The 15,259-nt window shown below is 46.3% G+C and overlaps 1 long non-coding RNA gene across 2 annotated transcripts; it reads left to right on the top strand.

Annotated features, from left to right (window-relative positions):
• The first annotated feature begins 1,481 nt into the window (after positions 1 to 1,481).
• LOC310902815 lies at positions 1,482 to 10,229 on the top strand. Of its 2 annotated transcripts, none has more exons than XR_014587026.1 (3): positions 1,482 to 6,220; positions 7,015 to 7,086; positions 7,477 to 10,229. It is a non-coding gene; the product is annotated as an uncharacterized lncRNA (long non-coding RNA). The 2 variants fall into 2 exon arrangements; XR_014587027.1 differs by having other exon boundaries at positions 7,015 to 7,135.
• The last annotated feature ends 5,030 nt before the right edge of the window (positions 10,230 to 15,259 follow it).

The raw sequence follows: 15,259 nt of genomic DNA, 5'->3' as shown, positions 1-15,259 counted from the left end.
CATGGCTGTTCAGGCCTCTGGCTGCAGGGAGTGCCTGAGCCTGCTGCTGCCAGGGGAGGGCAGCAGGGAGACCGCCTGTTCTCAGGAAGAAGGTCTGCTCACCATGGTGGCTAAGCTCAAGGCAGAGGTGGAGAGACTGAGGAGCATCAGGGCGTGTGAGCAGGAGATTGACTGGTGGAGTAACTCCCTGGTGTGCCAGAGGGAAGGGTGCTGGGGGGATGCCCCCCAGAGGGTGGTGGAGCCCCTGCACTGTCGCTGTCAGGCAGAGGGAAGGGGCCAAAAAATCAAGGAGGGTTGGAAGCGAGTCCCACTTCGACGTCACAGGCAACTCCCCTCCCTACCTACCTTGCTTCCCCAGGTGCCCCTCCGTAATAGGTCTGAGGCCCTGGATCTTGAAGGAGAGTTAGGTGAGGATGTGGTGGAAGGCCTGCCTACGAGGTCACATCAGAAGAGGCAGCTGACACCACGCCTCAAGACTGCGTCCAAAAAGAAAGAAAGGTAATTGTAGTAGGAGATTCCCTTCTGAGAGGAACAGAGGGCCCAGAGTTCACCCTCATCGAAGGGAAGTCTGTAGTCTACCTAGAGCCCGGATCAGGGGTATCACCAGGACACTCCCCAGCCTGGTGCGCTCCACAGACTACTACCCACTACTGATCTTCTAGATAGGTGGGGGGGAAGCTGCGTCCCATAGTCTGAGGGGAATGAAGAAAGGCTTCAAGGCCTCGGGACGGTTGGTGAAAGAGTCTGGAGCACAAGTCATTTTCTCTTCCCTCCTTCCATTCTGGGGTGATGACATGGGACAGAATAGAAGGATCTGGTCCATAAATGATTTGGTACGTGACTGGTGCACAGGCAGGGCTTTGGGTTCTTTGATAATGTCTGTTTTTTCAAGACACCAGGCCTGACAGTAATACTCGGGAAAGTTTTATCTCACAGGGGCAAAAGGGTTCTGGGACAGGAATTAGCATGGCTCAGTTGGAAAGCTTTAGACTAGATCTGAAGGGGAATGGGGTTGTAGCCAGGCTTGCACTGTTGGGGCAGCATCCTAGCAGTGATGAAGACTGGGAGACCTCCCACCCCTCTAGGGTAAAATCAGTGTGCTCAGCTTGCTCCCTAAAGTGCCTGTACACCAATGCACATAGCATGGGGAATAAGCAGCAGGAGTTAGAAATCCGTGTTCGGTCAGGAAACTATGATCTGGTAGTAATTACAGAGACATGGTGGGACAGCTCACATGACTGGAATGTGGTCATGGATGGTTATGTCCTGCTCAGGAAAGACAGGCCAGCAAGGCGGGGTTGCTCTTTTACCTGAAAGAGCAAATACATTGTATTGAGTACTGTGCAGGGGCGGATGAGGAGCGAATTTAGAGTCTGTGGATGAGAATTAAGGGGCAGGCTGGCATGGGGGATACTGTTGTGGGTGTCTGTTACAGGCCACCAGATCAGGATGAGGAAGTTGATGAGGCTTTCTACAGGCAGCTGATAGTGTTAGTAATAGAAGAAGAAATAATACAATATTGTTTAGTATGTTACATTTGCGATGTACTGTTCTGAGGCTGCGCTTGGAAGATACAAAATATATGTGCAAGGGTAACATGAGAATGCACCAATTCATGATGAGGAGTAAGGAGGATTAAAAGAATGCTCAATTTGCAAGACATCTAGATAACTGGGGCTTCTTGGACTCTGGGAACTGGGTCAAACCAACCTTGCGGTTTGGACTGAGACCAAGGGCTCAGAGAGCATGCGTGAAAAGGAAAGGTTAAAAAGTTCAGCTCTGATGAAGACATCTTACTTCATCCCGACGACCACCCGGACGACCACCAGAGAGTGATACGCAAGCGCAGAAGGACTGATAAGATAATTAGCATACGAAGCGAGGCTAGGTGGAGCTAGGAAATGAATATGCATAGATGAGTTGTGAAACCTAATGCATATGTAGTATCTTAGGAGATAAAAGAGAACTAAGAAAACAAATCAGACGAAGTTAGATTTGGGCAGGCATGCCCCTAACTTCCGGCGCCTAATAAAGCACCTTCATATAATCACTTTGTGGATTATGTGTCTTCATGAACGCTAACATTTTGGCGACCCAGGTGGGACCTCGTGGGCACTGCTGAGGCGGCTCGCGAACTGATCACGCTCCAGCCGGCACCGAGGAGTTTCTCGGGGAGCCATCGGCCGCGACCGACCCCCGCTGCTCACAACGTACCTCTGAAAGGGTAAGAAAAAGGTGCTTTCTGGTAATCGGTACCGATCTGGTCTGGGAGCCTGCCGGTCAGACGCGGCGAAAGCCACGCACGGTTGGGCTAGGGAATTCCCGTGGTAAGCCTAGGCGCCGTCCGTCAGACAGTCGCGAAAGCGCTGCAGGTTCGGCATCAGTGGTCTGGTTTTGCTGCAGGCTCAGCATCTGGTTCGGTTCGGTAAAAGCTATAGCTGATAATGGAAAAACTTAAAAGTATTCTGGGCGGTAATGCTTCGGTACCGCGATCCTCCCCTTTGGGCTGTTTACTAGCACACTGGAAGGAGGGGTGTTTCGGGCAGGAGTTACGAAAGGGTAAACTGGTTGATTACTGTAATGTTTGGTGGCCACAGTATGAACTAGAAGATCAAGAAAGTTGGCCAGAAAACGGAACCTTACAGTACAATACTATCTTACAATTAATGTTATTTTGTGAGCGAGAGTGCAAGGGGCCCCTCTGTGTGATTGCGTGATTGTGTTGTGAGTGAGACGCAGCATCGCTGCGAAGCGAGTGCGGAGTTCCGATCCGCGGTTCCGTATTCTCCGCGAGGGGAGCGGCCGGAGATGAACGAAGCGCATGACAGACCGAAAAGAAGTGCTGCTTTATCCAAATGTTGATTGGTGGTGCCCAATACACGGGCCCGGCGGTGCATCTTGCAATCCTATTTCGTTCTTAAATGTTTTGAGTGTGACAAGGAGGAAGGTGGGAGCATTATCTAAATAACAGTTTAAAAGTTTCAGTATATTTGCGGTGGTGTTTGGTCGGTTTCCCAAGTATCGGGGGAGGGGGGCTGACTGATTATCAAAGCGGTAGAACAGAGAGCCACTTCTTTGGTGGTTCGGGCCTGAGCCCTGGGAATTTGGTAAGAAGGGGGAGAGCGAATTTATTTAGGCCTCAATACCTTTTAAACCCCCGTCTTGATGGATACACAGGAGTGATTCCTTGTTTTGTGTAGGCTTACTAACAAAGTGCATGAGAAAAATTAGCATTCGGCTTGAAATTCGGCCTTGTTGAAATGTAAATTTTGTGGAAAAGGTGGTATTGTTTGTCTAGAAGACGGAAGGCTGAGTGCTTCAGGTGTTTTTCCGAAGTCCTGTGGATTTACGATTGGAACGGGGGTCATTAATAATCTGAAATAGTGAAGTTTGTATGTGGAGTTTAATCCCAGAGAATTGGGACATTTGAGAAGACTAGGAAAACATAGTAAAAACCTGCAATAAAAAGGTTTGCGTGGAAATTGAAACAAGGGACAGTAATTAATATAAATAAATAAAAGGGAATGGGAAATCAAGGAAATGGGTAATATCCAAAACAAAGACGTTTTAAAGAAAGCCTCCTTGGGTGTATATTGGCACATTGCAAGGATATTGTCGGAAGGGGGAGTGGGGGGGGCGCGGAAAGCAAGAGGATTTCCACTAAGTATTGCAATCAATTGTGGCCACTATATAAACTAAATGGCCACTTTATGGATCAATTGTTTTTGAGGAGAGAAGGAAAATAGGATGAAATGTTGTATACTGATATGTTGTTTCAGCATCTTGGAGGGAAAAGGTATGGAATTAAGTTGGCCCCTGACTGAGCCTTTGGTGTTGGCATTAGAAAAGTACAGGCTGGAGGAAGATAAAGGAAGTGTTAAAAGGGTTGTTGAAGGTGTTAAAGGCTGTGTGGCATGTAGTATTTAACAGAGCTGTTTGAAGTTGAATGAGCAGGGGAAGAGGATGTAGGAATGTTAATAGTTCCGCCTCAACCCGAGGCTGAGATCTCAAAATCGCGGTGTGAGCCCTCTGGGGCAGAGGGACCGTGATGGGTCCGGGAGAGTTGTCATGGAAACAGAAAAGCAGCTAACTCTTAAAACAACCTGAGTTCCTATGTGAGCTCAGATTGCCAATGGGACCGCTCAGGGAACTTTCAACCATTGCATTCCCCTGACCGACTCCCCCCCCCCCCCCCCCCCAAGACCCTTACCACCCCGGAAATTATGTAAATACCAAAATCTGGTTAAATTGGGAATTGAGAATCTGTTCCAACAAGGTCCAAAAGAAAACCCTATGGAATTTTTGAATTTTTGGACCAACTTTGAAATGCAATGGAAAAAAAAAAAAAAAAGACGAAAATTTGGACCTGGCTTCAGAAAACAAACAGAGGCAATTGGCTAGCCTCTTTCTAGGGCAATCAGCCCCTGATATCAGAAAGAATTTGTCTTAGGCTGCAGGATAAACTTACAACAGTCAGAAATGACGGGGACCTGGGGCATCTACCCTAGCAGGTCCACTAGTTGAAATAAAGCTAGGAAACGAAGAGAGAGGCTTGAATTTTTTGTTGTTGTTGGTTACAGGAGCTTCTTTCTCTGTGTTAATTAGTCTGTAAATGTAATAGGAGCAACATATTCAGTGTTAAATAGTTTAAAAGGACGATTGGGAACTAAGACAACTACAATAATTGGAGCCACAGGGAAGGAGGAGGAACGGCCATTCTTACAACCCCTTGATTTGCGTTTTGGGGGTAAGGAACTAACCCATGAATTCTTGTATGTACCAGAATGCCCGATTCCACTCTTGGGACGGGATCTATTAGCTAAATTAGATGCAACAATAACCTTTGAGGATGGAGAATTAATAATGAAGGTACCTGAGTCCAAAGTAGGACAAATCCTAATGATCAAAGATAAACCCTTTGTTAATATTCCAAGAGAAGTAGAAAATGCAGTTATACCAACAGTATGGGAAACAGATGTACCAGGGAAGTCGAAACTGGCACAACCGGTAAAGGTGGAATTAAAGGAAGGAGCCAAACCTGTTCGAATCAAACAATATCCACTTAAGATAGAAGCTAGGCAGGGGACAGTGAAAATTATTGACAAATTTCTCAAACATCAGATTCTGGAAGAATGTAAATGGGAATACAATACTCCAATTTTTCCAGTAAGGAAGCCGAATGGTGAGTATAGATTGGTACAAGATCTTAGAGCAATAAATGAAATAACAAAGGACATTCACCCGGTAGTGGCTAATCCTTACACATTGTTAACATCTGTGAGAGAGATATATAAATGGTTTACTGTGATAGATTTAAAGGATGCCTTCTTTTGCATACCTCTTGATAAAGATAGTAGAAAATTATTTGCCTTCAAATGGGAAAACATATTGAAGTTTTTGTACCACATATGGTAACAACTGTTTTAGAACAAAAGGGGGGCCACTGGTTATCACCCAGCCGAATGATGAAATATCAGGCAATACTAACTGAACAAGATGACGTAACCTTGAAAACAACTAACCTGTTAAATTCAGCAGTCTTTCTAGGAACTGTTCCAGAAGAAGGACCGTTGGAACACAATTGTGTGGAAATAATTGAACATACCCATGCGAGCCGCGAGGATTTGAAGGATGTACCCCTTGAAAGGTATGACTGGGAACTTTTTACTGATGGTAGTAGTTTTGCGGAGAATGGAACACGATATGCAGGGTATGCAGTAACAACCCTGAAGACAGTAATCGAAGCAAAACCTTTACCACCTGAAACATCAGCACAGCGAGTGGAACTGATAGCCCTACCTCGAGCACTGGAACTGAGTAAAGGAAAGATGGTAAATATTTGGACAGATTCAAAGTATGCTTTTGGAGTAGTCCATGTTCATGGAGCATTATGGAAAGAAAGAGGGCTGTTGTCCTCACAAGGAGCCAATATAAGATATCAAGAGGAGGTGTTAAATTTGATAAATGCGGTACAAAAACCAAAACAAGTGGCTATTATGCACTGTAAAGCTCATCAAGGAGGAACCTTGAAAATATCAGAAGGGAATCGGCTGGCAGATTGAGCAGCTCGACAAATTGCTCGGGAGGTGTGGAATGTAATGGCTTTGGTACCACTCAAGGTAGGCCCCACTTGTCTTAATCTTCCCAAGGAACCAAGATATTCACCAGAGGATGAGAAATTAGCAAATCTCCTAAAGGCCCGAAAGAACTCTGATGGACGGTATGTAACTGCTACGGGCCAGGTAGTAATACCCCCCTTGGTGATGCGAGAGATACTTCAGACAAGACATAATGAGTGTCACTGGGGTGCAGAGGCAATGGCAACATTTTTAAAACGTAGCATCATCTCTACACATATGTTAACAATGGCAAAATCAGTAATGTCAAAGTGTGAAATTTGTCTGAAAAATAATCCAGTAGCAAGAAAACATGCTGAAATGGGAAGAGTTAGAGTAGGAATAGAACCAGGAGATTACTGGCAAGTTGATTTTGTAGAGTTACCTAGGACCGGGGGATATAGGTATTTGTTAGTAGGGGTTGACACCTTTTCCGGATGGCCGGAAGCCCTTCCCTGTCGCACCAATCAAGCTAAAGAGACAGTAAAATGGTTACTGCGGGAAATCATTCCGAGGTTTGGGGTACCATTAGGAATATCCTCGGATAGGGGGCCGCACTTTGTTTCATCTGTGGTTAAAGACGTAAGTCGACTATTAGGAATTTCTTGGAATTTACATACTGCATGGAGACCCCAATCTAGTGGACAGGTAGAAAGGATGAACCAAACTCTAAAGGGACAGATCAGTAAAATCTGCCAGGAAGCCAAAATACAATGGCCACAAGCTTTGCCTATAGCCTTATTGAGAATAAGGATAAAGCCAAGGAGTGGAATGTCAGTAAGCCCATACGAGATAATGTATGGAAAGCCTTACGAATCCCCAGAACCAAATCCTAACATGCATATAACAGGGAACCAGGATGTTCATAATTATGTATTGTCTCTTGGTAAAACTTTAGCTCAACTTCGAAGTGTTCTGGTGTGGAACTGACCGTTGGCACTGGAAAATCCTGTCCACGACATTCAGCCAGGTGACCAAGTGTACATTAAAAACTGGAATGAAGAACCCCTGAGAGAACGGTGGGCCGGACCTTATCAAGTATTATTGACTACTTTTACAGCTGTAAAGGTAGAAGGGGTGGATGCTTGGATTCATTATACTCGGGTGAAAAAGGTTCCCGAATTTTGGTCAGTGCGAGCAATCGGAGATACAAAACTACAGATGAAGCGTGTATAACCATACAATGTTGGGGTTCTTAACAACAGTAACGATAACAGTAATTGTTTTGTGTAAATACCTTGTAATTGGGTTCCTAGAAATACCAGAAAAATATAAGAAAGAGGAAATATTCAGAGGAGAAAATGTTACTTTGGAATGTGGAATGCACAACGATAAACCAATAACAATTAGCTCTCTACAGGTGGTCTGGGAAAAAATAAGTGACTCCGGACAGAGCCAGGAAATATACGTAGACACAACCAGGGACAATACAGGATTGAAGGCTGGATGGAAGGGGAAGGCATACGTAAGTAAAACCATAGAATTGGGCCAACAACTGAGAGGAGCTACCACCTGAACCCTGTTTAGTGTTACTAAAGTCAACAAAGGAAATTACCGGTGCGTGGTAACACATGAAAATAGCACAGATTACGGGATAAGAGAAATATTGGTATATCCGAAATTGGATAAAGGAATATTGGTAGCCCACCAAAAAGGATCTAGAAGAAAAAGAGAGGGCCAGGTACCATGGACACAAGTGGTACAGATCCCACACAGGCAACCATCAGAGAATTTACTGGTAGGATTGATTAAAGATTTTGCCATAATGAAAGGAACTGATAGAATTACTGCTTGTTTGCCCATTCCAAAAGCAACAGGGGACCCGCTTGAGTGGGGTATAACCACCTGCCACTGCCCCAAGTAAAAGGAAATGAAACAATTCAATGTAAAGAAGTGAAAGTTCTAGAGAGGATAAATGTTACACAATACTATAGGAAACTGAGCCCCCCAACATCAAGGTCTGAATGTGAAAAGAAGAACTACCATTTCATAACGATAGGCAGATTTAAGAATGTGGGACAGTGTTATTACGATGAACTACGTGTAGTAGAAGGAGTTAGAGAAAAGATTGTTTGGGAATGTCAAGAGAAAAATGAGCCAAAAGGAATGAAAGGGTGGGATAGTGATTGGACAGTAAGTTTATTGCAGAAATTCCAGTATGGAGGGAATACATCATGGTGTATTAAATGGCAGGGAAAGCAGAATGGAACTGATCAGTTTTATACAGTAAGCCGGGCTGACAGTAGTGGTAGACAAGAGTCAACAAAGGTAGCTTGGTGGACTTGTGAGAAGAAATATACTTGCGACAGTAATAATGAAGATATCGAGCACTTACTTCCGGTATTGATAGCTCTTAGGGCAGGATGTGCTTGCCGAGGAATTAAGTACAATTCGGAAAGAAATAGCCAGGCTAGTCAAGTCGCAGTGGATTGTAGCTATAGTACCATACAAAGTCCAGGACAATTTGTATGGGCAGCCAGTAATGGAACTTGGACTACACACCCACTGATAGATGGGGAAGTAAAAGAAATAACTCTAGGACTCCCTCCCCACACTGCGTCCAATATGGAAAAAGTCTCCTTTTAAGGGAAAGTTGGAAACCCTACAAATTAGTAGGGCAAAAAGAAGTTTAGAAGAAGGGGAAGATGAAGATACGTGGCATGAACCCTCGGATGGAGTAAAATTCAGTTGGGCATTAGAATCTCTATTTGCACAGGTAGCTACTTATCGAAATAGGGAAATGATTTATAAACTTACAGGACAAGTGAGTAGGCTTGCGAGAGCCACAAAAGAAGGCTTTAGAGACCTTAATATCCAACTACAATCTACAACTAAAATGGTGCTACAGAATCGATTAGCATTAGATACACTGTTATTAAAGGAACATGGAGTATGTGGATTTCTAAAAGATCGTATTGATCATTGCTGCATCCACATTCCAAATGTGACTATTGACGTAGAACATGACATAGAACAACTGGCTCAAGTGGAACAAGATGCAGAACAGGAAGAGAAAGATATGACAACAAGTTGGTTGGATAAAATTTTTAGTGGATGGAATATTAGTAATTGGGTTAAGTCCTTACTGGAGACAATAATTATATTGGTGATTGTAGGGGTACTAATTTGGTTAACATTTATAATGCTGAAAAGTCTGATTCTAAGGAAGACAACCTGGAACCGGACAGTGATGCAAACTATTGCTCGGCAAATGGAACCACATCCTCAATATCCTCCACCGGCATCTAACAACTTTGGATTTCAGAGAAAGAATCTGAGGAACCCAGGAGGTGAAATAGAATGAAAACCGAATAGACAAGATCAGTTTCAGGTCAAGTGAACCCAACCAGAAGGGTGAACGTAACATAAAGCAGAAGTGGTGGACTTATGAAATGTTGTGACAATCCTAATCTTTGTAATTTCCTTGATTCTTAATGATGTAATTTTCCGTGATTATATTATTGGTGAGCACTGAGTGTAAAATATTTTAGTTAGTTAGTGAAAGCATTTGCCCTCCTCGAAAGGAGTGAAATGCTTTCAAAGGGGGGAAATGTTAGTAATAGAAGAAGAAATAATACAATATTGTTTAGTATGTTACATTTGCGATGTACTGTTCTGAGGCTGCGCTTGGAAGATACAAAATATATGTGCAAGGGTAACATGAGAATGCACCAATTCATGATGAGGAGTAAGGAGGATTAAAAGAATGCTCAATTTGCAAGACATCTAGATAACTGGGGCTTCTTGGACTCTGGGAACTGGGTCAAACCAACCTTGCGGTTTGGACTGAGACCAAGGGCTCAGAGAGCATGCGTGAAAAGGAAAGGTTAAAAAGTTCAGCTCTGATGAAGACATCTTACTTCATCCCGACGACCACCCGGACGACCACCAGAGAGTGATACGCAAGCGCAGAAGGACTGATAAGATAATTAGCATACGAAGCGAGGCTAGGTGGAGCTAGGAAATGAATATGCATAGATGAGTTGTGAAACCTAATGCATATGTAGTATCTTAGGAGATAAAAGAGAACTAAGAAAACAAATCAGACGAAGTTAGATTTGGGCAGGCATGCCCCTAACTTCCGGCGCCTAATAAAGCACCTTCATATAATCACTTTGTGGATTATGTGTCTTCATGAACGCTAACAATAGCAGCCTTGTGAACACAGGCCCTGGTTATTGTGGGGGATTTTAACTACCTTGACATTTGCTGGAAGGCCTACTCAGCCAGCCTTCCGCAGTCCAGGAGGTTCCTTCAGTGTATTGATGATAACTTCCTGATGCGAATGGTGGACATGCCAACTAGGGGAGGAGCACTGCTGGATCTTGTCCTCACTAACAAGGAGGAGCTGGTTGAAGAGGTGAAGGTTGAGTGCAGCCTTGGTTGCAGCGACCATGAGATGGTGGAGTTTAGGATCTCATGTGGCAGGAACAGAGTACTAAGCAGAACTGCATCCCTGGACTTCAGTAGGGCCAACTTTGGCCTTTTCAAGCATTTGCTAGGGGAAATCCCATGGGACAAGGTACTTGAAGAAAAAGGGGCCTAAGATAGCTGGTTAGCGTTCAAGGACTGCTTCTTCCAAGCTCAAGAACAGAGCATCCCAACAGGTAGGAAGTCAGGAAAGAGAGCCAGGAGACCTGCATGGTTAAACAGGGAATTGCTGGGCAAACTCAAGTGGAAGAGGAGAGTCTACAGATTGTGGAAGGAGGGGCTGGCCACTTGGGAGGAATATAAGGCTGTTGTCAGAGGATGTAGGGAGGCAACTAGGAAAGCTAAGGCCTCCCTAGAATTAAACCTTGCAAGAGGGGTCAGGGACAACAAAAAGGGCTTCTTCAAATACATTGCAGGTAGAAGTAACACTAGAGGCGATGTAGGCCCACTAATCAATGAGGTGGGTGCCCTGGTGACAGAAGATAAAGAGAAGGTGGAGTTACTGAATGCCTTCTTTGTCTATAATGCCAGAGGCTCTCCTGAGGAGCCCCATACCCCTGAGGCCCCAGATGAAGTCAGAATAAAGGAGTTTGCCTTAGTTGATGACGGCTGGGTTAAGGACCAATTAAGCAAGCTGGGCATGCACAAATCCATGGGTCCTGATGGGATGCATCCGCAGGTGCTGAGGCAGCTGGCAGAAGTGATTGCTAAACCACTCTCCATCATCTTTGGTAAGTCGTGGGCATTGGGAGAGGTGCCTGAGGACTGGAAGAAAGCAAATGTCACTCCAGTCTTCAAAAAGGGCAAGAAAGAGGACCTGGGTAACTATAGATCGGTCAGCCTCACCTCCATCCCTGGTAAGGTGATGGAACAATTTATCATTGGCATTGTCTCTAGACATATCAAGGATAAAAAGGTCACTAGGGGCAGTCAACATGGCTTCACCAAGGGGAAGTCGTGCTTGACCAAACTAATAGCCTTTTATGAGGATATAACCGTATGGATAGATGATGGAAAGGCAGTGGACGTGGTGTATCTTGATTTTGGTAAAGCCTTTGACACCATCTCCCACAGCATCCTCGCAGCTAAACTGAGAAAGAAACTGAGAAAAAAATCTGGATGATTGGGTAGTGAGGTGGACTGTAATCTAGCTGAAGGGAAGAAGCCAGAGGATTGTGGTTAATGAGATGGAGTTGAATTGGAGTCCTGTATCTAGTGGAGTCTCTCAAGGGTCAGTCCTGGGACCAGTGTTGTTTAGTATATTCCTTGACAACTTGCATTAGGGAATGGAGTGCGCCGGCAGCAAGTTTGCTGATGACACTGAACTGGGAGGAGTGGCTGACACGCCGGAAGGCTGTGCTGCCATCCAGCGTCCTGCTGGATGAATTGGGCGGGGAGAAACTGAATGAAATATAAAGAGGGCAAGTGTAGAGTCCTGCATCTGGGCAAGAAAAACCCCAGGCGCCAGTGTAAGTTGGGGACTGCCCTGCTGGAGAGCAGTGAAGGGGAGAGGGACCTGGGGGTCCTGGTGGACAGCCGGATGACCATGAGCCAGCACTGTGCCCTTGTGGCCAAGAAGGCTGATGGCATCCCGGGGTGTATCTGAAGGGGTGTGGTTAGTAGGTCGAGAGAGGTTCTCCTCCCCCTCTACTCTGTCCTGGTGAGACCACATCTAGAATATTGCGTCCAGTTCTGGGCCCCTCAGTTCGAGAAGGACAGGGAACTGCTTGAGAGAGTCCAGCGCAGAGCCACGAGGATGATTAAGGGAGTGGAGCATCTCCCTTATGAGGAAAGGCTGAGGGAGCTGTGTCTCTTCAGCCTGGAGAAGAGGAGACTGAGGGGTGACCTTATTAATGTTTATATTTACAAATATGTAAAGGGGGAGTGTCGGGAGGATGGAGTCAGGCTCTTCTCGGTGACACCCTCGGTGTCACCCTCGGTGACAAGGGGCAATGGATGCAAGCTGTAACATAGGAGGTTCCGCTTAAATCTGAGACGAAACTTGGGGGCTTGGACTGGCGTACTCGGGGCTTGGACTGGCGTACGCTTCGCTGGGTTAGAAACTGGCTGGATGGCCGGGCCCAGAGAGTTGTGGTGAATGGAGTCAAATCTGGTTGGAGGCCGGTCACTAGTGGAGTCCCCCAGGGCTCGGTACTGGGGCCGGTCCTCTTTAATATCTTTATTGATGATCTGGATGAGGGCGTCCAGTGCACCCTCAGTAAGTTTGCAGACGACACCAAGCTAAGTGCGTGTGTCGATCTGCTCGAGGGCAGGAAGGCTCTGCAGGAGGATCTGGATAGGCTGGAGCGATGGGCTGAGGTCAACTGCATGAAGTTCAACAAGGCCAAGTGCCGGGTCCTGCACCTGGGCTGCAACAACCCCAAGCAGAGCTACAGGCTGGGAGATGAGTGGCTGGAAAGCTGCCTGGCCGAGAAGGACCTGGGAGTATTGGTGGATAGTCGGCTGAATATGAGCCAGCAGTGTGCTCAGGTGGCCAAGAAGGCCAACGGCATCCTGGCCTGTATAAGAAGCAGTGTGGCCAGCAGGTCTAGGGAAGTGATTGTGCCCCTGTACTCGGCTCTGGTGAGGCCGCACCTCGAGTACTGTGTTCAGTTCTGGGCCCCTCGCTACAGGAAGGACATGGACGTGCTCGAGCGAGTCCAGAGAAGGGCGACCAAGCTGGTGAGGGGTCTGGAGAACAAGTCTTACGAGGAGCGGCTGAGGGAGCTGGGCTTGTTCAGCCTGGAGAAGAGGAGGCTCAGGGGCGACCTCATCGCTCTCTACAGTTACCTGAAAGGAGGCTGTAGAGAGGTGGGGGTTGGTCTATTCTCCCACGTGCCTAGTGACAGGACGAGGGGGAATGGGCTAAAGTTGCGACAGGGGAGTTTTAGGTTGGATGTTAGGAAGTACTTCTTTACCGAAAGGGTTATTAAGCATTGGAACGGGCTGCCCAGGGAGGTGGTGGAGTCACCATCCCTGGAGGTCTTTAAAAGACGTTTAGATGTAGAGCTTAGGGATATGGTTTAGTGGAGTACTTAGTGTTAGGTCGGAGGTTGGACTCGATGATCTTGAGGTCTCTTCCAACCTAGAGAAATCTGTGAATCTCTGTGAATCTGTGAAACTTTTTTACAGTGAGGGTGACAGCACTGGAACAGGCTGCCCAGGAGGGTTGTGGAGTCTCCTTCTCTGGAGACTTTCAAAACCTGCCTGGGTGCGGTCCTGTGTGACATGATTTAGGTGTTCCTGCTCTGGCAGGGGGACTGGACTAGATGATCTTTCAAGGTCCCTTCCAATCCCTAATATTCTGTGATTCTACAGTGTGTAACAGGTTTGATTGGGCAGGTCCAGCTCGGCTGGCAGATCCCCTAGTATTGACTAACCAGGTGGCCTTTGCCAAATGTATATCCCAATTTTTGGATGTCCCAGCACCCATTGCTTTCAGTATAGTCTTTAACAATCCATTGTATCGCTCAGCTTTCCCGGAGGCTGGTGCATGATAGGGGATGTTATACCCCCACTCAATACCATGCTTTTTGGCCCAAGCGCCTATAAGGTTTTTTCGGAAATGAGACCCACTGTCTGACTCAATTCTTTGTGGGGTGCCATGTTACCACAGGACTTGCTTTTCAAGGCCCAAGACAGTGTTCCAGGCGGTGGCATGGGGCACAGGATATGTTTCCAGCCATCCGGTGGTTGCTTCCACCATTGTAAGTACGTGGTGCTTGCCGTTGCAGGTTTGAGGGAGTCTGATGTAATCAATCTGCCAAGCCTTCCCATATTTATATTTCAGCCATCGTCCTCCATACCAAAGAGGCTTTAACCGCTTAGCTTGCTTGATTGCAGCGCATGTTTCGCAATCATGAATAACTTGTGCAATAGTGTCCATGGTCAGGTCCACCCCTCCATCACGAGCCCATCTGTATGTTGCATCCCTGCCTTGATGGCCTGAAGTGTCATGGGCCCATTGAGCTATAAATAATTCACACTTATGTTGCCAGTCCAGGTCCACCTGAGCCACTTCAATCTTAGCAGCCTGATCCACCTGCTGGTTGTTCTGATGTTCTTCAGTAGCCCGATTCTTGGGCACATGAGCATCTACATGGCATACTTTTACAACCAGGTTCTCAACCCAGGCAGCAATATCTTTCCACACTGCAGCAGCTCAGATGGGTTTGCCTCTGTGCTGCCAGTTGCTCTGCTTCCATTGCTGTAACCACCCCCACAGGGCATTTGCTACCATCCATGAATCAGTACAGAGATAGAGAACTGGCCACTTTTCTCATTCAGCAATATCTAAAGCCAGCTGGATGGCTTTCACTTCTGCAAACTGACTTGACTCACCTTCTCATCAGCAGCTTCTGCAACTCATTGTGTAGGACTCTCTACAGCAGCCTTCCACCTCTGATGCTTTCGCACAATATGACAGGACCCATCAGTAAACAGGGCATATTGCTTCTCATTTTCCGGTAGCTTGTTGTACAGTGGGGCTTCTTCAGCACGGACCATCTCCTCCTCCGGTGATATCCCAAAATATTTGCCTTCCGGCCAGTCCATAATCACTTCCAGGATTCCTGGGTGACTGGGGTTTCCTATTTGAGCCTGATAAATAATCAGTGCAACCCACTGTACTGGGTCTGGCTGGGATGTTAACTTTCCCTGCAGCAGCCCATGCAGTGCTGTGCTCTGCACTTGTAGCTAGAACAGCAGTGGTA

This window comes from Anser anser (assembly GCF_964211835.1).
Source record: "Anser anser genome assembly, chromosome: 7".
Taxonomy (NCBI): Eukaryota; Metazoa; Chordata; class Aves; order Anseriformes; family Anatidae; genus Anser; species Anser anser.
The sequence above is the reverse complement of the archived record's forward strand: the minus strand, read 5'-3'. Positions and strand labels throughout refer to the sequence as shown.